Below are 24,384 nucleotides of genomic sequence, written 5' to 3' on the forward strand. Positions count from 1 at the left end.
ATTCATTCAACTTGTTCCGTAGAGATCCCTAAGTTATGTTATTATCCCTATTCAAGACTAATAACGTCTAATCTCTAGATTGAATAACCGAGACTTTTCTCTAATTAACACTCTAGGGTTGCATCAACTCGATCTATGGATCCCCTTATTAGGTTTCACCCTAATTCGGCAAAATCTTGTCACCCTATGTCTAGGTGCGCAATCAACTCCGCTTAATTATGACAAATGTACTCTTATACAGGGTCTATTCCTCCTCTGAATAAGAGCATGTCTTGAATCAGTATCCTGGGATATCAAAACAAGAATTAAGAACACATAATTAAGAACAAGTTAAATATTTATCATACGATTCGAAAAATAATAACAAGATTCGTCTTAAGTTTCATTCCCCTTAGGTATTTAGGGGTTTTAGTTCATAACTAAATAAGAAAACATCTCAGAAGAATAAAGAATACAAAACATAAAGAAAACCCAAAACTCCTAAAGGGAAATTGAGGAGAGATCTTCAGTCTTGATGATGAATCCGACTACTGAGATGGATCAATCGGCTTCCTTGGAGTAATTCCTTACTCCCCCTTCTCCGCCTCCCTTTTCTTCCTTCTCTAGGGTGTATTTATAGGCTTTGGAATGCCTAGAAGCCCTCAAAATTAGCCTTTTCTGAATTAGACTCAACTTGGGCTCGGCAAGGACACACTAACACGCCCGTGTTCAATTACTTCAGGTCGTGCTCGAGCCTGCCAAATTGACACGGCCGTGTGGTCTGCCTGTATAAGGAGGTCCAGGCCGTGTTGATTTCGTACTTTGGCCCATTTTTTCCATTTTTAGCCCGTTTCTCGTTCCTTTCGCTCTCCTATGCTCTCCTAAGTGTAAAACATGAAATTAAAGCATTAGGAGCATCGAATTCACCAATTCTAATGGAAAATCATCCATAAAATGCGTTAAAGATGGGGTAAAAATATGTATAATTTACTGTTTATCACATACCCCCACATTTAAGCATTTGCTTGTCCTCAAGCAAAATTCTCAACTCATAATCAAAATAAATTCTTCTCAACTTATAATTTCCATTGATAATATCTCACATTAATCCATAAGTAATCATACATTGAGAATTCAACCAAAAGAACATAAAAGTTCCAAACATTCCAAGTTGAGCATTTTATTCATGCAAACATAGGTGTCTCCCGCATCTAAGTAATTACCTTTGATTCAGAATATCACAGAGTTTCACATCCTCACTAAAGATTCACTAAAATCACTCGAGGTGTTTAAGGACAATAAATGAAGCACTCAATAGTCAATAATGAAAAATCATTACCATTAGGCTTACATGAAAATCAAATTTCCACCACTATAATTTAAGATGATACATCAATCAAAAAGTCTTTAGAGGGTTGTAATGAGGCTTGGTTAGGGGGGTGTAGTCACAAGCTGAAAGAAAGGGTTAGAATCAAGATTGAATTGAAAAATTACCTAACTAGAAAAAGAGTTAATCATTACTTGCGTACAACAGAGCTTCTTCTCAGACTATGGAATTTAACTTTTGAAGCTTACAAACAGAAGATCACTACTGATGTGTATACATGTTTTTTTTAAGAACAAGTTAAAATAATATAGACTAACTATTAAGAACAAAACATAGCTAAGCAATCCATTCAACTCAAATCTCGACAAAAATAGGGATTAATTTAGGGGATTTCAACAATAATGGGTTAAAGGTTAATATTGAGGTTAATACAAGGAATGGCTTGTTAGGCTCAAATGGGTTTACTAAGTGTTAATCGTAGAGGTAGGCTTTTCATGGCACGAGTGGGTTAATCCTAAGTGCCTTAATCATTTTGATATATCAAATCAAATGGTGTGGTCTCGACATGCATAATCAAGGAAGTTTTAGAATAATAGTTCAATACTGACGCACTGAAAGCAATAATAAAAGTGAGCATGAAAGGATTAATAGATGCTCAAAAGGCTCAAAAATCTCAGACAAATTATGGCTTTTTTTATGTTTAGACTCATGAATTCCAATTCAAAGTAATACCTAGACTTGGGGAAACAACCTATAATTTTAAATTCTTAAAAATCAACTTATCATGCTTGATTCTCTAATGTCTTCAAGTTTAAACAATCAATGCATAAATCCCTATGTATTAATTCAAGATATATCAATCAAAATCATAAATCAATTAAAATTTATCCTAAATATGATATGAGAGCTTTTCAAGAGAACAAGGTAATCATTTAGGGATTTTTCTGATAATGACATGAATGTCCCCCCCACACTTAAGATGTACATTGCCCTCAATGTACAAAGATATATATTAAAGTATAAGAATAAGAGAGGGGAAGAAGTGAAACTTCCTGTATTAAGAATGGATGATATTCTTGGATTGGTGGGATCGATTATTGGAAATGAATCTGGATGTCAAGCATGATTCTGAATGATAAAAAGAGAGTGAAGGGAATAATCTGATAGTAATCACAAAGATAAGCCGTGTTTAAAAGGAAAACAAATGAATCTTAAAAACTTAATAGAACGAAAATAAAAGGATTATTCTAATTCTTCAAATGGCAAGGCCAATGCACACACCCGTGTGGGTTGTGGCTCGGCCGTGTTTGTCGCGAATTAAGATGTCGTCACACGTATAACACCCTAAATTTGGGCCTAGAAGTATTAGGCCTTGAGTGCGGGTCCGTAAGGAGGTTGTATATAGGTATTTAATTATGCAATGAAATAACACAATTAAATGTTTGCTTTAGTGGTTAATGGCTTTGAGAAGTGTTGGAGAAATCTTGGGTTCAAACTTGGGCTTTAGCAAAATTTTGGTATTAAGTGAAAAACACGGATGCTTGGATGAGGGTTTTAAATTATTGTGTTAAATAAATGACACAAGGAAGCTTGTAGTCTAGTGGTTGTGGCATCATTAAGGTTTTATGGGAGCACTGGTTCAAACCTTGGCTCTTGCAATTTATTTTGGTTTTTTAAGGAACACGGACTTTGGCCTTTAGACCTTATAATTAATTGGGGATAAAATATGACACAAAAAGCCTTGTGGCTTAATGGCAAGTAGCGTGTAGAGCATCTGAGGGGAGGCATGGGTTCGAATCTCATGGCAAGAAGGAGCATTTATTTTTCTAACAAGGGGCGGCAAGAGTTGGTGTTGAATTTAAACTCGATGTTGGAGGATCCCACATCGGGAAGCTAACATAAGAGTGGTTCTGGTCGGCTTTAAATAGAGGGAACCATGAGGAGAGTAAAGGTACCTTTTCTTGGCTGATCCGTTTCACTGTATGGCATGCTCGTTTGGGTTGGGCGTCGACTAAGAGTGCTCAGAGCGTGGATTAACTCCAGTCTCCTATCAAGTGTGTATTTCTCACTACTCTAGCTGTAAGATGGCTACTATAGGCCGAAAGGGGCTATGTGGGCCTAATGGGCCTACGGGCCCAATTGAATAAGTTGTTTGATTGTGTAGTAAATATTGGACTAGGCTAGGTGAATCTCATATTCGTGGCTAGATTTGGGCTAAAAGGGCCTGACGAGTGTGGGCCCATTTAAATGAAAATGGGCTTTAGGGCCATTTGTATTGTTATCCCTATTTAGAATACTTTAGTTTACCAATTATTGAAATGCCCTCGACTTGTAAAATTACCAAAGTACCCTCGATTTAAAAAATTACCGTTTTACCCTTGATTTATAGAATTACCGTTTTATCCTCGATTTACAGAATTACCGTTTTACCCTCGATTTATAGAATTACCATTTTACCCTCGATTTTGAAATTACTGAAATACCCCTGTAGGATAGAATTACCAAAATACCCCTAGTTTGTAAAATTACCAAAATACCACTAGTTTGTAAAATTGCCGAAATACCTTTAATTTGTAAAATTACCAAAATACCCCTGATTTACAAAATTACAGAAATACCCTTGACTTTCTAAAAATTATAGAAATACCTTTGGTTTACAAAATTACTGAAATACCTTTGGTTTGTAGATTTACCAAAACACCCTTGTAGGATGAAATGACTAAAATACCCCTAATAGGTAAAAAGACCGTAAAGCCCCTGTAGGGTAAAGTGACCGTAATACCCTTGTATGGTAAAATGACGAATATGCCCTTATGTTCCGTAAGACTGATGTGCTTAGGATTTACATATATTGATATTGGATTAGTTAAGTTTGAGTGACAGGTGGTGGTTATCATAGGTGATTGATTATGGAAACGTTTCAACTTCAACCCATAACAGGTGTGTACTAACCCTCGTAGTAGCTTGGATTAATATTTGCTGAGAAGCCGAAATGTTAAAATACTGGCATTTCGGGAACTTGTAATGTTGCGTGTGGGTATAGATGCGATAAATATGATAAGATCGGTGTTTGGATCGATAGAACGGGTAAGAACTCAATTTTGTGCATGATGGTAAGTTGGGCCTCAATGGGCAGGAATTGGGCCAAATGGGCTTTTGGGCCCATTTGGGTAAAATTGATAGAAAATGGAATTTGGAAAAGTTGCATGATAACACGGTTAGTACTGTTGTAAAATTTGGATTAAGCAGGCTTAGTGGGCTAAATCGGCATTCGTAGGGCCCATTAGAGGTTTTGGGCCAAAAGCTCGAGTTTGATAAAGTGGGTTAAAGATCATTATTTGAACACTCGAAAATATTGATAATTGTTGATGAACATGGAAAACCCTGATATTTGGTAAAATTATTGAAATTACCCTTACAGTATGAAAATGACTGTTTTGCCCCTAGGTAAAAATGACCATTATACCCCTAGGGTTTAATTATAAATTTGATACGTGGGATATGATATACATGATTGATATGATATGCACATGATATGTATAAAATGCACATGATATGTATGAAATGCATATGATATGTATGAAATGCACATGATGTATTCATAAATGCATTGGGTTGGGTTTTTATTTGGATGGAGGAAGTGCAAAAGGGCTTATGCCCCAGTTTACCGAAAAGGGCTTATGCCCCAGTTTACCGAAAAGGGCTTATGCCTCAGTTTACCGAAAAGTGCTTATGCCCCAGTTTATTGAAAAGGACTTTGCCCCAGTTTACCGAAAAAGGCTTTGCCCCAGTTATTAAAAGAGGCTAGGCCTCCAGATATATGATAAAACAACTATGCTGCCAGTGGTGTGTTGGTTGGGTGGGTTGAATCATTCCCCACATGGTGTGTTGGTTGGTACGGGTGGAGAGTAGCGGATGGTGGGTCGAGTAGTCTCCCCAAATGGGCTTGCATACATTCATTGGTATTTCATATGATATTGAAATGGGCTTGCATACATCCATTGACATTACATGTGATATTGAAATGGGCTTATGGGCCATACCGTTTACAGTAAAGGCTTCAGCCCAATGAAATGATTTATTAAAAGGCTTCGGCCCAGTGATATGATTTATGAAAAGGCTTCGGCCTAGTTATATGATTTATGAAAAGGCTTGCCCAAGATGGCGTTAAACGAAAAGGCTTCTTGACATATGTCAAGACTAAATAGGGCTTTGGCCCAGATTGTACTGATACTGTGTTTTCACTGTTTCTATGTTATTGGGATTACACATTGAGTTTTCATAAACTCACCCCGTTTCTAACTGTGCAGGTAATTCCTAAGCTTAGATGGTTTGGAGCTGCGAGGACTGGAAATGGCCACACTCTTGTTTGCTTTCTTTTAATTGCAATAAGTAGCTGATTTATTTCTTTATAAGTTTTATCTTATTAATATTATTATTTGGTTTTGGGTTGTAATAAGGCCATTTTAATTATTTTTCGGGATTATTTTATTTTATACCCTATATTTTCTTGATAACAATCCAAAATGGGTTAGACTTAGGCGCGTTTCCAAAATGATAATTGTTTTCAACATAAGCATACGATACAATTAATCATTTATCAAAAATCTACTTAAATGAATTCCAACTCGTTTTTCTCAAAACCTAACCTCGCACCAAAGTGTGGCAACGGTTGTGGGCATGTCTAGGATTGGATCCAATCAAGAGCTTGGTACTTAAGTAGACTTCGTGGCTCACCTCCTTTGTTACGGATTCCTACCTAGTGCCCAGCTTCTATTCACTTTGTTAGCTTAACAAAAGACGATTTATAAAACACTAAAATGAGACATGGATTTTTAACTTCAATGTGGCACGTCAGATTCAGCCATAACGTCTGAGCCGGGTTTGGGGTGTTACAACACAGCCTTCTGGCACGCCCGTGTTATAGGCCGTGTGGCTATGTGATCATGTTACACGACCGTGTGTGATGTGACTCGCTTCTCCCATGGTTGTCTAGCTCCACACACGTCCGTGGCATTGCGATAGTGTTGTCCACGGGTGCTAGACACGGGCGTGTCGCATGGTCGTGGCATTTTATCATAGCCCGTGTTTGGGGAAATCTTTTACCCTATTTTTGCACGACCGTATCGCACGGTAGTGTTTCCATCTGTGTTGGTCATACGGCCTTAAGCACGGCCGTGTGATCTGCCGTGTGGAGTTGGGAACATGTACTTCAAATACTCTGTTAGTGACCTAAATGTTTAAAACTTGAAATTTAAATAAGTTAAAACTGTTAGTACTCGAGTTGCCTCTCGAGAAGCGCTGGTTTATAGTCTAAGCTCGACTGTTACCTTGTTGGTTTATTCAGGGCGGTTTGTGGAGTCGTAGCTCCTCTCCATCGTCTTTAAAATTCTCACCATTATAAAGTTTGAGACAATGTCCATTTACTTTGAAAGTACCGTATGATAGGTGACTTACCTCTATTGTGCCATATGGAAGAACAGATTGAATTACGAAAGGTCCTGACCATCGTGATTTAAGTTTCCCAAGAAACAATTTGAGTCTTGAGTTGTATAGTAAGACGAGATCTCCAACTTCAAATTGTTTTCGTTGCTTTAAACGAGTGTCATGGTGCCACTTTGTTGCTTTCTTGTATAGGCGTGAATTTTTGTATGCATTGGCTCGCCATTCATCAAGCTCGTTCAGCTGCATCAACCTATTTTTTCCTACAAGTTCGGGATCAATGTTTAGAAATTTAATAGCCCAAAAAGCTTTATGCACTAGTTCGAATGGTAGATGACAATTTTTTCCATAAACAAGTCTGTAAGGTGATGTCCCTATAGGGGTCTTAAAAGTAGTTCTGTAAGCCCATAAGGCATCGTCTACTTTCATTGCCCAATCTTTTCTGTTTGATTCTACTATTTTTTTCAAGCATCTGTTTGATTTCTCGGTTTGCTACTGCAACTTGTCCATTAGTTTGAGAATGGTATGGGGTGGCTGTTCTATGATAAACTCCGTATTTCTTAAGGGTTTTTTCAAATTGGGTATTACAAAAATAAGTACCCCTGTCACTGATAATTGCTCTAGGTGTTCTGAATCTCGAGAAGAGTTTCTTAAGGAAACGTACTACCACTTGAGCATCATTAGTAGGTAGAGCTTGGGCTTCCACCCATTTGGACTTGTAATCAACTGCTACTAAGATGTATTTATTCCTAATTGAACTGGGGAATGGGCCCATGAAATCGATACCCCAAACGTCAAATATTTCACATGAAAGCATATAGTTTTGAGGTATTTCATCACGTTTAGATATGTTACCTGTCCGTTGGCATTTGTCACATGAAGTAACGTACCTGTTAGCGTCTTTGAATAACGAAGGCCAATAAAAACCTGATTCCAGTATTTTGTGTGCAGTCTTAGTTCCACTATAGTGTCCTCCGATTGGCCCTGAGTGGCAATGTTCCAATATTTTTTATGTTTCTGATCTTGTAACGCATTTTCTAACGACTTGATCTGCACATCTGCAAAACAAAAAGGGGTCGTCCCAAAAAGTAGTTTTTCACATCATTAAAGAATCGCTTCTTTTACTGCTGTGTTAACCCTTTTGGGATAATGTTAGTAGCTAAAATTTTCGCGATGTCTGCAAACCAAGGTACCTCCGAGTTAGATATAGCGAAAAAGTGTTGTCATCTAGTTCTCTGGTATTGGATTTCTCGAGCCTGGATAGATGATCAGCGCAAGATTTTCAGCTCATTTCTTATCCTGAATCTCCAAGTCTAATTCCTACAACAGGAGAATCCATTGAATGAGTCGAGGTTTTGCATCAGTTTTAGTTAAAAGGTAGCGAAAGGCGGAATAGTCAGTGTAAAAACAACTTTAGACAATATGAGATATGATCGAAATTTATCAAATGCAAAAAGCACAGCTAGCAACTCTTTTTCCGTAGTAGTATAATTTTCTTGTGCAGCCGTTAAGGTTTTGCTGGCATAATAGATAGGTTGAAAATGCTTGTCTCTTCGCTGTCCCAATACTAAACCTACTACAAAGTCACTCGCATCACACATTAGTTCAAATGGTAAGTTCCAATCAGGTGCAATTATGATTGGAGCATTAATTAATTTATCGTTTAAAGTATTAAATGCTTCTAAACACACCTGATCGAAATTAAAAGGTATATCTTTTTCTAGCAATTTAGTCAAAGGCTTAGCTATTTTAGAAAAATCCTTAATAAATCTTCTATAAAAACCAGCATGTCCTAAAAAGCTTCTAATAGCCTTAACCGAACTAGGAGGTGGTAATTTTTCGATTATTTCTATTTTAGATTTGTCCACCTCAATCCCTTTACTAGAAATTTTATGCCCTAATACAATACCTTCTTGAACCATGAAGTGACATTTCTCCCAGTTAAGCACAAGGTTTGTTTCCTCACATCTTATTAAAACTCGTTTTAAATTTTTAAGGCAGAAATGGAAAGAGTTACCGCCAAAAAATATCCATAAATACTTCCATGATATCTTCCACGAGTTCGTCGAAGATGGCCATCATACAATGCTGAAAAGTAGCAGGAGCATTACATAATCCAAAAGGCATTCTACGATAAGCGAATGTACCATATGGGCATGTGAATGTTTTCTTTTCTTGATCTTCAGAGCTATTGGGATTTGGAAGTAACCAGTGAGTCCGTCTAGAAAGCAGTAATACATGTGTCCAGATAATCTTTCCAACATTTGGTCAATGAATGGAAAAGGGAAGTGATCTTTTTTTGTGGCATCATTCAGTTTCCTGTAGTCTATGCAAACTCTCCATCCGGTGACTGTTTTTGTTGGGATTAATTCATTCTTCTCGTTAGTCACAACTGTCATGCCTCCTTTCTTAGGGACAACCTGCACTGGACTTACCCAAGAACTATCAGAAATAGGATAAATAATTCCAGCATCTAGAAGTTTAATTACCTCGGCTTTTACAACTTTCTTCATGTTGGGGTTCAGTCGTCTTTGAGCTTGCACACACGGTTTGTATTTATCTTCCATCAAAATTTTGTGGGTGCAAAAAGAAGGGCTGATTCCTTTAATGTCAGAAATTTTCCAAGCTATGGCCTTTTTATGTTCCTTTAATACTTGGATCAATTCCTCTTTCTCCTTGGGTTGCAAGTTGGAAGCAATAATAACTGGTAATGTAGAGTTATTTCCAAGGAATGCGTACTTCAAGTGGTTTGATAATTGTTTAAGTTCCAGTTTGAGAGGCTTTTCAATAGAGGGTTTTTGCTTAAGTTCATCGTTTAGCTTAATGCCATCATATTCTACTTGTCTTGAAGAATACTCATTAGGTTCATCATCTGTCTCCTCTTCTTGAGCTAGATACAGTTCCATCGTGTCCTTCTGTATAATTTCCTAAAAAGAGTCTTGAGTAGTATGATCAATAGAGTCAATAAAATAACATGAATCATCCTATTCCCTAGAAAACCTCATAGCATCATAAATTTTAAAGATAATCTCCTCATCACCTACTCTAAGTACCAATTTATCATCACCCACATCGATTACAACCCTAGCAGTGGCTAAAAATGGGCGCCCTAAAATTAAGGGCACTTCCACATCTTCATCCATGTCAAGCACAACAAAGTCAATAGGAAATATGAATTTATCTACTTTCAAAGTACGTCTTCTATAATGCCCCTAGAATATTTAACAGATCTATCGGCTAATTGAATACTCATCCTAATAGGTTTAGGTTCCCTAAGACCAAGTTGTTTGAACATTTTATATGGCATCAAATTAATGCTAGCGCCTAAATCAGCTAGTGCTTTCTCAACATTCAGACTACCAATTAAGCAAGGGATAGTAAAACTCCCTGGATCTTTCAGTTTGGTTGGCAATTTGTTTTGGAGTATTGCTGAGCACTCATCGTTGAGTTCTACTATAGACAAGTCCTCGAATTTCCTTTTATTCGTTATAGCTCCTTTAGAAATTTTGCGTATATAGGCATCTGCGAGATGGCTTCAACAAAAGGTAAGTTGATATGTAATTGCTTAAAAAGTTCAAGAAACATACCGAATTGTGCATCAATATGGTCTTTTTTTCAATTTTGTTGGATATAGAACTGGAGGTTTATATTCTTTCGGCACTAGTTTGTCACTATCTTTAGGTTTTTCTTCCTCTCTTTCACTTACCACGGCTTCTTGTGTTAGCTTCTTTTCAGTTTCCGCTAACACTTTCCCACTCCTTAGTGTAACTGCTTTCACATGCACTTTTGATTTAGTGTTACTAGGTAAACTTCCTAGTGGTCTTTCTGAAATCAGTTTGGATAGCTGGCCTATCTGAGTTTCGAGCCCTTGAATCTACGCTTGTTGATTTTTAAGTGCTGTCTCGGTGTTCTGGAAACGAGTTTCTAACATCGATATAAACTTTTAGAGCATCTCTTCAAGGTTTGGCTTCTTTTCTTGTTGATAGGGTGGTTGTTGAAAACCCGGAGGATGTTGTGGTCTTTGAATTCCTTGACCGCCCCACGAGAAATTGGGAGGGTTTCTCCAACCTGCATTATAAGTGTCATTATATGGGTTGTTTTGAGGTCGAGGATTATTACCCATGTAATTTAACTGCTCGTTATCCATGTTGTGGCCATAAGGTTGGTATTCCAAATGGCTTGTTCCACCTCCACTTGCTTCGCATTGCATCATTGAATGAACATGTAAAGAATTAAGAAAACCATCAATCTTTTTATTTAAGAGTTCTACCTGATTAGAGAGCATGGTGACCGAATCGACGTTATAAATGCGGCTATTTTTGTTGGCTTTGTCCTTATGACTTGCCACTGATAGTTATTCAGTGACATCTCCTCAATAATCTCATAGGCATCTTCAGGTATTTTATTGTTAATGGTTCCGCCAGCAGCTGCGTCAACCATTTGCCGAGTCAAAAGATTCAGACCATTGTGGAATGTTTGTACTTGAAGCCAAAGCTGTAACCCATGATGATGGCATCTTCTTAAAAGGTCCTTGCATCTCTCCCATGCATCGTAGAGTGTTTCTAAATCCATCTGCACAAAAGAAGAGATACCATTACGTAATTTAGTCGTTTTAGCTGGCGAAAAATATTTGAGTAAAAATTTTTCGGTCATTTGTTCCCAAGTAGTAATTGACCCTCATGGTAACGAGTTCAGCCATTGTTTAGCTTCGTTCCCCAATGAAAAGGGAAACAACTGAAGACGTATGGTGTCATCAGAAATGCCATAAATTTTAAATGTATCGCGTTGTTCTAAGAAGTTGGCTAAATGAGCGTTGGGATCCTCATCCTGTAAACCATCAAACTGAACAAATTGTTGTATCATTTGAATAGTGTTAGGTTTTAATTCAAAAGTATTTGCAGCTACAGCAGGTCTAACTATGCTTGATTCAGTTCCTGTTAAAGAAGGTTTAGCATAATCATACATAGTGCGTAGAGTAGGATTTTGATTAACCGTAATTGCAGGAGGTAGCTGATTGCCTTGGTTTTCAGCCATCTCTTCAGTTGGGGGTTGAGTATCGTCTTTTTGCTCGTTCTCCATGTATCTTAAGCTGCACCTTATTTCTCTTTGGTTTCTACGAACTGTACAATCGATTTTTTCGTCAAAAAGTAATGGTCCCGACGGGTTTCTTCTAGTCATAAACTATAAAAACCTGCCAAGAGAAAGAAAGAGTAGGTTAATAAATAATAACAATAATAATAAAATTAAATTAAATTGCAAGGAAAATAAATGGCTAAAGTAATACAAATTGAGCGTTCCTAATATCTTAGTTCCCCAGCAAAGGATCCAAAAACTTGATCGCGTGGTTTCATGATAGGTTTTAAATATTTATAATTACTTGTTCTTGAACTAACTATTATCGCAATGTAGGCAAGTGTACCTATCGAACAGTAGTATAGTTTTAGCAAGACCGGATTGTCAAACCTAAAGGAACTAAAAGTACTAGTAATGACTGTCTTTTTATTTTCTAGCCTAAGAATAAAGAGGTTTTGAATTAACTAATTATCTAAACTAAGTACGCACAGAGAAAAGAATTGGGGAATTGCTTTTGGGAAAAATCGATTGACTTAAGACAATACCTAAGGAAAAATCCACCTAGACTTTACTTGTTAATCTGGCTCAGAATCAGACGATTTATTCATTTAACTTGTTTCATAGATATCCCTAAGTTATGTTATTATCCCTATTCAAGACTAATAACATCTAATCCCTAGATTGAATAATCGAGACTTTTCTCTAATTAACACTCTAGGGTTGCATTAACTCGATCTATGGATCCCCTTATTAGGTTTCACCCTAATCCGGCAAAATCTTATCACCCTATGTCTAGGGGCGCAATCAACTCAGCTTAATTATGACAAATGTACTCTTATACAGGGTCTATTCCTCCTCTGAATAAGCATGTCTTGAATCAGTATCCTGGGATATCAAAAAAAGAATTAAGAACACATAATTAAGAACAAGTTAAACATTTATCATACGATTCAGAAAATAATAATAAGATTCGTCTTAGGTTTCATTCCCCTTAGGTATTTAGGGGTTTTAATTCATAACTAAATAAGAAAACATCTCAGAAGAATAAAGAAAACAAAACATAAAGAAAACCCAAAACTCCTGAAGGGAAGTTGAGGAGAGATCTTCAGTCTTAATGATGAATACGGCTTCTGAGATGGATCAATCGGCTTCCTTGGAGTAATTCCTTACTCCCCCTTCTCCGCCTCCCTTTTCTTCCTTCTCTAGGGTGTATTTATAGGCTTTGAAATGCCTAGAAGCCCTCAAAATTAGCCTTTTTCGAATTGGACTCAATTTGGGCTTGGCAGGGACTTGCCCGTGTAACACGCCCGTGTTCGATTACTTCAGGCCGTGCTTGAGCCTGCCAAATTGACACAGCCGTGTGGTCTGCCCGTGTGAGGAGGTCCAGGCCGTGTTGATTTTGTACTTTGGCCCATTTTCTCCATTTTTGGCCCGTTTCTCATTTCTTTCACTCTCTTATGCTCTCCTAAGTGTAAAACATGAAATTAAAGAATTAGGAGCATCGAATTCACCAATTCTAATGGAAAATCATCCATAAAATGCGTTAATCGTGGGGTAAAAATATGTATAATTTACGGTTTATCACATATCCATTAATGCCACGGGAGCATTAGTTAATCTGAAAGGCATAACTAGAAACTCATAGTGTCTGTAATAGGTTTTGAATATTATTTTCGGCGAATCAATATCTTTAACTTGCAATTGATAAACACCAAATCCGAGATCAATCTTCAAAAACACCGCGGCACCTTTCATCTGATCGAAAAAATCAGTAATATGAGACAACAAATATTTATTCTTTATCGTGACATTATTCAACCGTCAATAATCCATACAAAATCTCATTGACCCGTCTTTCATTTTCAAAAACAGAACAGGTATGCCCTAAGGTGATATACGCAGTCAAATAGAACCTCTATCAATTAATTCTTGCAACTGAGCTTTTAGTTCTTTTAATTTTTATTGGTGTCATTCTGTATGGAGTAATTAATATCGAAATAGCCTATGGCACTAATTCTATAGCAAACTTGACTTCTAGTTCTAGTGATAAACTCAAAAATTCCTTAGGGAAAAAAATTGTAAACTTGCAAACTATCGTTACCTGATCAACTTTCATTTATTATACTCTGGATTCCCGGATATGAGCTAAAACGCATTACACCTTTTCGAACCAATTTCTGTGCGGATATTGTTGAAATCATATTTAAAAGACAACCAAACTTAGTAGATTCAGCACAAATCAATTCACCATTCTAACATCTCAAATCAATTTGTTCTTATAACAATTCACTATTGCATCATGAACAATTAGGCAATCTGTTCCTAGGACAACATCAAATTCGTTAAATGTCAGTAACATCAATTCAATAGGAAAGTTGTAACCCTAAGTTCTCAGTGGACACTATTTTCAAACTAACTCAACTATGACACGTTAACTTAAAGATCCATTACTTTGATAACGTAATCAATTAACTCGATCGGTAAACTTTTTCCTATTACTAACGTAGTGCATATATATAAATGTCTCAACCAGAGTCAGTTAACGCATATATTGTAATATCAAGGACAGAAAAGGTACCAACAATAACAATAGGGATGAGGCCTTCTTGCATGCTTGTATCGCATAAGATCTGCCAGGAGCTCGAGCTTCAGATTTAACTATTGTATCTTTTGTTTTGTTTTTATTGACTCCAATGGTAGCACTATTTCTCGGTCGTCTGTCTCTAGTAAAAGTAACAACAGGTTGTGTTTACTAATCTTTGTTTAGTTCAATTCAATTCGGGTATTTTTTTCTTGAAATAATCAGAAGATCAAAAAATAAAGCAAGATCTGTCTTTCAACCTACACTCACCAAAGTGATATTGGCCACATTGGTTACATTCAGGTTTGTTTACATTTTAGACGCAACCTACACTAGCGATCGAAAGTGTCAATGACCTCAGGTTGTTCTATTCCGATCGATCTCTACCCAAAAACCCAGATGATGCTGAAAAATGACTACTCGAATCTTTCATCTTCTTCTATGGGGGAGTAGAAAATGTTTTAGTTGAGTTACGTCTATTGAAGTCACGAGCTTTCGTCTCTATTTGTTTTTTGTGATTGTAAACTTCTTCCATTTTCTGACCTTTGTCAAACAATACTATAAATTTTCAAATTTTCATCACACCAACCAACAGCTTGATCTCATTGTTTAAGCCATCTTCGAAATGAATATACATTTCCTCTTCAGTCGGCACTATCTATAAGCATATTTACTGAGTTGAACAAACTCTCCCTTGTATTCCACAACTGACTTGTTTCCCAGCTTCATCAAAAAATTCATTTTTCTTATTATCTAAATATCGTTTGTTGACATATTTCATTTGGAATTCAATTCGGAAGAAATCCCAGTTAACTAGTTCATTTGAAATAATAGTAATTAAAGCCGACCACCAGTGAAAAGCTTCTTCTTTTCACAACGATGTTATGCATCTCAAATAATCCTCAGAAGGACACAACATTTCATCCATAACTCTCTATAATATTTTTTTTTCTAACCAGTACTTGAATCTAGCCAAATTATCACCCACTTTACCTCTAAACTCTTCGACTCCACCTAATCAGACTTTATCAATAGAAAGTCTATGAATATTCTTGTAACAGACCATTTTCAGTGGTGTCAAAAATAGTTGTTTTGGGACCACGATTCCAACAAGAGAGCTAGCATTTAATTATTTATTTAATGTTTACCGAGTAGTATATGGCCATATTAAATTTTCCGTAAGAAATTTTTATGTTTAATTAGTTAATTTAGTAAAAATGACTAAATCGTAAAGATTGCAAAAGTGGGTTTCTATTAGATAAATAGATTAAATGGCTTTGTAAATGTAAATTAATGCACTTAGTTGGTAATTATACCATAAATAATGATAGTGGACAAATATGGGCATGTTTTTGTTAATTATTAAGTTAATAACATAAGGGTAAAATAGTAATTAAATAAATAAATGCATAAACAAGTAAGAATTAGCTATCATCTTCTTCATTTTCACTTTGCTATTTCTAAAACCACCTTTGTTAGGTTAAGAAACATTCGGCCAAGCTTTCTTTGGTGCATGGTATGTTTTTTATCCCTATTTTCATGATTTTTATGTTTTTGAGTTTGTATTAGCTTAGTTTAGCTAGCCCGGGGATCAATTCGCAAAACTGTTAAAAGTCTAGAGACTTGCCATGAATAATTTTGAAGTGTTTTTTTTTTTTAAATTGATAAATTATTAAAGTTGGTAGTCAAAAATAAGTATTTTGTTAAGTAATTTTTAGTGGTTTTAATGTTTAGAGATAGATTATTGAAATAGTAAAAGTCAATGTAAATTGTGTGAAATGAGGAAAAATATGAGCTGTTATAAGACTAGGGGGAAATCGGCTAGCGTGAATTTCAACTAAAAGTGGTTAAATTGTAAGTTTCGAATTTAGGGACTAAGTTGCATAAAAGGTAAAACATTAGAGGTAATTTTGTAAACTCCCATTAATAATGGTTATAAGTTGAATTAATTATTTTAAGTTATTTAAATGGTTTAATTGAGTGAAAATTATTGTTTAGATCACGAAATGAACTAAACGGATCTAAATTGAGGAAAAACTGAAGTGCTGAATTAGTCGTCACTTCGTTTTTACAATTGTTTTTGTCAAGGTAAGTTCGTATAAGTATTAAACTTGTTAATTGATTTTTTTATTGTATGTTAATAAATAATATGCTATGTATAATTTAATTTGATAATTGTATGATGTTTTGGATATTCGATCAAATTACGATGCTAATTAAATTGGATTGTTTAATGGTCCCGTTTGAACCTTGTGAATACTTAGGATACAAATAACATGACCTTAGGGATTATACGATTTAAGGTGCTGGTTCTGGATGTCCTACCGATGGCCGAGGTCTTGCATTTGTTGTAGATTCTCTACAGCTCGTGTGAGTAGCATCGTGTAGCTAACATCCCGACTGTAACACGTCAAACTCGGTCTAGACATTATTGTCGAATCTGGCAATGTCACATAATATGGTGTTTGAAAACTAAGTTTCTACTATAAATCCTTTTCCATTTCATTACTCTTGTCGAATCCCAAATCGCATACTTATTTACCCAATTATTTTAAAACTCAATTTGTTGCGGAAGCTTTAGAAATCATTTAATTTATGAAAAACTAAGTTAATGAGGTAAATTCGTCCATCTAAAAAAACCTTTTGTTTTAGTGAAAACCATTTGTTCGTTGAGTTTGTGTAGTTATCAGATCCACGAAAACAATTTAAAATCTAAAATAAAAGCAAACAGTCTAATTTACATCAGAAATAACCCACAAAATAATTAAGAAATAAATACCAAAACTGAAATTAAAACAGTTTAAAATATGTGTGGCCACTGTCGAGTCCTCTGCTGCACCGATCCGTCAAGTCTGAGGATTACCTGTGCACATTAAACAGAGAGGGATGAGTTTATGTAAACTCAGTGTGTGACCCCATAGAAAACAATCAACAGCAAATCAAAGTGCACAGTTAAAACAATCCTGGGCCTATGCCCTTTTTCAGTACTAGTAACAGTTTGGGCTTTAGCCCATTTCAGTATAGTGTTAAGTATGCAGTAGAGCCTTAGCCCATCATAGCATCAGTAATAGTCAAAATATTCAGTAGCAAAGTCCTACCCAACAAGCCTCTACACACCATTTCCGTCCAACCCTACACTCTATGTGGGGATTAAATCAACCCACCCATCCCTACACTCCAGATAGTACCGAATGCGGCACATAAACAATAATTTAAAGTTGAGCTGTCAGATATTAGGCTTAAGGCCTTTCAGTACACTTCCTCCAAATATCATCATCCCAACCCAATGCAATGCAAACATACAATATGTCATGCTTTTATGCAACCATTAGTCATACGTATACATACATATATCAGTAATCATGCATAATTTATCATTCATCATATACACTCAGATCATACATTTAGGGGTCTAGGTTATGCTTACCGACCTTACAATAGGTTCACATTCGACTTGGGTAACCCGTGCAACCCTAGGAATCATTTCAGATAAATAAGCTTACACGCCCATGTGGCTTGCCTGTGTAGGCCCACGCGCCCGTGTGGCCCACACAGCCCAAATTTTCCTTGGCCGTGGGGATCACACGGCCTAGCCCAAAATCCCATACGCCCGTGTGGTTTGGGTGTGTGGGCCCACACGGCCCAAATCAGTCTAGTCCGTGTGTTGCATACGGCCTACCTAGCTATCACACGGTCGTGTCTTGTGCGCCTGGCCTCATCGATCACACGCCCGTGTTATGTCACATGGCCTACCACATGAGTGACCACACGCCCGTGTGGCGTCGACAGTGAGGTTTTCAACTTTCGCCAAAACTTCGTTTTCTGTTCAATCGAGTACACACCTGGTTTGTTTTCAATGCTATCGTACTTCACAAGTACTCCAACTCCAGACCTCTAACACACCAACACATATCTTAACCACCAGACCAACAGGCCCATTCTATTATGGTTTTACAAATACTTAAATATAAGCCCACTGCTCAAGTATAAGGCTTAATTCAAAAAAATACCAAAATTTGCCAAACCTAGGGCTTAAACTTGGGACCTCTCACACACACCCAGAACACTTAACCACTAAAGCAGATCCATAGTTGTGTCACATTTTTGTAATAACAAAAATAAGAATTTTAGGGCTTTACAGCTCTAACCCCTAAAAGAAAATTTCATCCTCAAAATTTACCTGATTAGAATAGATAAGGATACTGCTGACGCATCGCATCCTCAGGCTCCCACATGGCCTCCTCAGTGCTATGATTCTGCCACAGCACATTCACTAATTGAATAGATTTCCTCCTTAGAACCTTTACGTCACGATCCAAAATTTGAACCGACTCATCTTCAAAGGTCAAGTCTGGCCTAACCTCAACCTCCTCAACAAGGACAACATGAGTAGGATCAGAGCGATAGTGCCTTAGCATAGAGACGTAAAACACGTAATGGATACAATGCAACACCAGAGGTAAGTCCAACTGATAAGCAACTGGTCTCACTAGCTTCAGAATATGGTAAGGTCTAATAAACCTAGGGCTCAGCTTGCCCCTCAAGATCTTCTTCCATAGAAAGACCTTAAGTAAAACAAAGTCCCCCATAGAATACTCAATCTAGCGTCTTTTCAGATCCGCATAAGATTTCTGCCTGTCCGATGCAGCTTTCAGTCGATCCCGAATCAATCTGACCTTATCGTCAGTCTTAGAAACCAATTCAGGACCCAGAATACATCGTTCACCCAACTCAGTCCAACATAAAGGAGTGCGACACTTACAGCCATAAAGTGCCTCGTAAGGTGCCATCTAAATGCTAGACTGGAAGCTATTATTATAAGCAAACTCTGTTAGCAGCAGATAATCCTCCCAACTGCCTCAAAAATCAATAATACAACTCTTCAACATGTTCTCCAGTATCTAAATCACCCTCTCTGACTTACCATCGGTCTGAGGATGGAATGCAGTACTGAAGTTCAACCTTGAACCCAAAGCCTCATGCAACTTCCCTAAAATAGAGACGTGAAGTGTGCATCCCTATCAGAAATAATCGAAACTGGTACCTTATGCAGTCTCACTATCTCAAAAATATAAAGCTTCGCCAACTTCTGCAGAGAATAATCAGTACGAACCGGTATGAAGTGCAATGACTTGGTTAATCGATCCACGATGACCCAAACAAAATCCTTCTTAGTGGGTGTCAAGGGTAACCCACTAACGAAGTCCATCGTCACATGTTCCCACTTCCAAAGGAGAATCTTAATCGACTGTAGCAAACTGGAAGGCAACTGATGCTCAGCCTTAACCTGCTGGCATGTTAGAAAACAAGCAAAAAAATCAATAACCTCATGCTTTAACCCCGGCCACCAATACAACACTCAAAGATCTCGGTACATCTTATTCAGAACACATATCTGGCTTCAGAAACACAATACACCCTCAGAGTTCAACCTAAAGTCCGTAGTACTACCACTCTTAATCTGTCGAAACCGAAGGCCCAAAGACTCATCCTCCAACTGTTTACCCTTAATCTGATCGATCCAAGTTGGTTTGACTTGTAGCTCAGCCAACAAACTCCCATCGTCGAATAAACTAAGTCGAGCGAACATCGCACTCAGATCAATCATAGCCCTACGGCTCAATGCATCGGCCACCACATTAGCCTTGCCCGGATGGTACTCAATGGTACAGTCATAATCCTTAAGTAGCTCAATCGATCTACGCTACCTAAGATTCAACTTCTTTTGAGTCAGGAGGTACTTAAAGCTTTTGTGATCGGTATAGATAATGCACTTCTCACTGTACAGGTAGTGCCTCTAAATTTTCAAAGCGAAAACTATGGCGACCAATCCCAAATCATGCGTCAGATAGTAGAGTTAGCCTCATGCGTCTTGAGCTGACGAGACGCATATGCCACAACCTTACCATATTGCATCAAAACACAACCTAGACCCACATATGGTGCGTCACTATACACTACAAAGTCCTTTCCAGATTTAGGCTGTTTTAGAACAGGGGCCTGAGTTAGAACAGTCTTGAGCTTCTCAAAGCTCTCTTGCTGCGCATTAGTCCAGACAAACGGAACACCCTTACGTAGCAGCTTAGTTAAGGGTGCTGCAATCAATGATAAGCCTTCCACAAACTGCCAATAATATCCCGCCAGTTCTAGAAAACTACGAATCTCAGACACATTCTTAGGTTGTTTCCAATCTAGTACAGCCTCAACCTTTCAAGGATCAACTCGAATCCCTTCAGCAGAAACCACATGACCCAGAAATGTCACCTAAAGCAATCAGAACTCGTACTTACTAAACTTGGCATAAAGCTGGTTTTCCCTCAAAGTCTGTAGGACGACTCGAAGGTGCTAATCATGCTCCTCCTCAGTCCTTGACTAAACCAGTATGTCGTCAATGAACACTACCACAAATCGATCCAAACAAAGCTAAAAAACTAGGTTCATCAAATCCATGAAAGCTGCCGGTGCATTAGTCAGCCTAATTGGCATCATTAAGAACTCATAGTGACCATAACGAGTCCTAAATGCCGTCTTATACACATCAGCTTCCTTAACCCTCAACTGATGATACCCAGATCACAAATCGATCTTGGAGAATATCGAAGCTCCTCGAAACTGGTCAAACAGGTCATCTATCCTCAGTAACGGGTACTTATTCTTAATGGTCAATTTATTAAGCTGGCGGTAGTCGATACATATCTGCATGGATCCATCCTTCTTTTTCACAAACAGTATCGGTGCTCCCCACGGAGACACACTAGGGTGGATGAACCCATAATCTAACAGCTCCTGAATCTGAGCCTTAACCTCTATAAGCTCTTTCAATGCCATTCGATAGGGAGCGATGAACACCGGAGCTGTACCAGGAAGGAGCTCTATCCCAAACTCTAATTCACAATTCGAAGGTAACCCGGGTAGCTCTTCAGGGAAGACGTCCAAAAAATCTTTTACTGTTCTGATGTCCTTAACAGTAGAATGACCAAAATTAGAAACATTTACGTAGGTAAAAAACGCCTGACATCCCTTCCAAACTAATTTCTCCGTCACTAGTGCAGAGATCACATTAGATAAATAATTTCTACGCTCCCCAACCATGACTACCTTATTACCCTCCTTAGTTCTCAAGACGACCCTCTTACTCGTACAGTCCAGACTGGCACGGTACTTGACCAACCAGTTTATACCCAGAATTAGATCGAACTCCACAAACGAAAGCTCCATTAAGTCAGCCAAGAAGATCACCCCTTAAACATCTAACGGTACATCTTTGAATAGCTTATTAACCCTTATAGATTGTCCCAATGAACTTAGTACAGTAACCTCACTCGTAGTGCTCTCAACTGAAATCCCCAAGTTTTTAGATATGTTGCTAGCTATGTATGAGTGAGTAGACCCTATGTCTATCAATGCAAGATATGGTACATCAAGAATTAGAAACATATCTGTAATGACGTCTGGAGCGTCTCTGTCTTCTCGGTGACGTGTAGTATAAACTAAAGTAGGCTGCCTCGCCTCAGTCTGTCTAGCACCTCTGCTCAGTGCTCTCTGTCCACGACCCATACCATTACCACCCCTAGCTTGGCCACTGCCTCTTGGTGGCTTCTGTGCTACCCTCTATGGCTGCTTAGTACCAGTACCCTGAGCTTGCATTTGATTGGCCCTTAACGAACACTCCCGAATGAGATGATCCAATGATCCACACCTTAGACACGCCCTAGTCCTCCTCCAACACTTGCCTTGATGGGGTCTACCATAATTGACACATCACTGCAGTCCAGTAGCAGTAACAGGGGGCCCAGCTCTAACTAGCCCATCAGATCTGGTATTTTTCTTAGGCCTCTGTACAGACCTCGAGGGCTACGAATCCCTCTTGTTCCTACCTTTCTCTGTGTCACATTTTTGGTGCTCAGTACGCTTAACCTCCTTAGCAATCATTGCCTTCTCAACCAGTGAAGATAAATCGCGCTCCCTCTGTGGAGCTATCAGGACTCTCAAATTATCCCTAAGGCCATCCTCGAAGCGTACACATTGCTCATACTCAGTCGCCACCATACCTCTCACATAATGGCAGTCGCAGGAATTTGGCCTCATACTCGGCCACAGATTGATCTCCCTGAGTACGATTCTGGCACTATCTCCTATGGGGATCCACGTAGCTCGCCCCCACATAATTCCTCTAGAAGGCAGTCTTAAAGAACTCTTAGGTCACACGTTCGAGCTAAGTGCCCTTCTTAACAGTCAGCCACCATTGATAAGCCTCGTCTTGCAACAAAGAGACCGTACCCTCTAATTTCTACTCAGGGGTGCAATCCAAGTCATCCATGATTCTCTCTGTAACACCCCTAACCCGTTCCATGGCTGGACTAAGGTTAAGAGGCATTACAGGACTTATCGGAACCTTTTTCAATCATTTTGTAAACATATTATACAACATCATCATCATAGCAAATCGTACACAAAGGGTCCCTATAGAAGGTCTACGAGACCTTAAACATGCTTTAGAGAAGTTTCGAGACTAAACTGATCTCATATAAAATTTCTCAAAACTTAACAAATTTTTCTAAGTTATAGAGGTCACACACCTGTGTGAACAAGTCGTGTGTCTCACACGATTACCAGACACGCCCGTGTCATAAATCGTACGAAAATAGAGGATACATACTGACTTCTACCACATGGTCAGAGACACGCCCGTGTGCCTTGGCCTTGGTCAAAACTGAATTGGGCCACACAGTTGACCACACGCCCGTGTGTCTAGCCCATTTACCCTTCAAAATGGCCACACACACCCATGTAGCAAGGCTGTCTGCCTCACACGACCACTAGACACATCCATGTGTCTAGGAAATGTCAAGACTGTAGGGTATACTAGCTTAATTCAAAAGGGTACCCCAAGAGACACACGACCGTGTAACATGACAATGTGTCGCACACGGCTAAGACACATGCCTGTGTCTCTGCTCGTGTAGACAAAACTATGCCGATTATAAGGCCACTTTGCCACCCAAATTGGGTCATTCTTACAAGCATCAAACCAAGCATATTTTATGTCCCAAAGGCATTCAAAAACATACCAAATCATGCACTAATTGACCCATAATATCATCATTCATTCTCATATACAAATCCAACTCAAACATACCAATTCAAAGTACTAACTTCATATCAAAAACATATGATTCATATCACATTTATAACCATACAACTAAATTACCAAAAAGTTCATTTCATTAGGCCATATATATACACCAAAAATACCATTTTTGCATCACATATCATATACCAAAACTAAACCATAAATTCAACCATAATCAAGCCATATCACATGGCTAGATATACACATCTCAAAACATATCCAAAGTTTTCTAGCCTATACATGCCATACTTCAACATTCACATTTTCATATGATACCAAATATAACTCGATAGTGTAGTGATAATCCTCGATAATCCCGAGCTTCCAGTAGCTTCGATAATCTATAAAACAATTGGAAAACACACAAAGTAAGCTTTCAATAGCTTAGTAAGCCATATACAAATAAACTTACCACATATCGTAATTATAAACCAATTTATTCATATGAATCATGGCATAACACAATAGCAAGTTCATATTTCTCATTTAGCTCAATTGTTCATAATCACTTACTTATAAGTACATCATAATTCCATGTAGCTCACATACCAAAAGATCATATTCATACTCACTTTTCATTGCCAAATTCTATATACAATTCATACGTACCTGAATCGGATATACATTCACATAATTATTCATTTCTCGGAATGCCCGTTGAACAGTTCGAAATTAATAAAGATACTTGGATAGCTCAAAAAGCTCATACAATGCCAACGTGCCAGACGTGATCTTACATGTAATCAAATATCGGTGCCACTGTCCCAGACAGGATCTTACTCAAAATCATATACGATGTCGATGTCTCAGACATGGTCTTACATGAAATCTCATATCAGAATCTTATGT

At 37.9% G+C, this 24,384-nt stretch overlaps 1 non-coding gene across 1 annotated transcript; it reads left to right on the plus strand.

Annotated features, from left to right (window-relative positions):
• The first annotated feature begins 11,246 nt into the window (after window positions 1–11,246).
• Window positions 11,247–11,353, plus strand: LOC128295046 (small nucleolar RNA R71). The gene has a single exon (XR_008285353.1). It is a non-coding gene; the product is annotated as a small nucleolar RNA R71 (small nucleolar RNA).
• The last annotated feature ends 13,031 nt before the right edge of the window (window positions 11,354–24,384 follow it).

This window comes from Gossypium arboreum, chromosome 6 (genome assembly GCF_025698485.1).
Source record: "Gossypium arboreum isolate Shixiya-1 chromosome 6, ASM2569848v2, whole genome shotgun sequence".
Taxonomy (NCBI): domain Eukaryota; kingdom Viridiplantae; phylum Streptophyta; class Magnoliopsida; order Malvales; family Malvaceae; genus Gossypium; species Gossypium arboreum.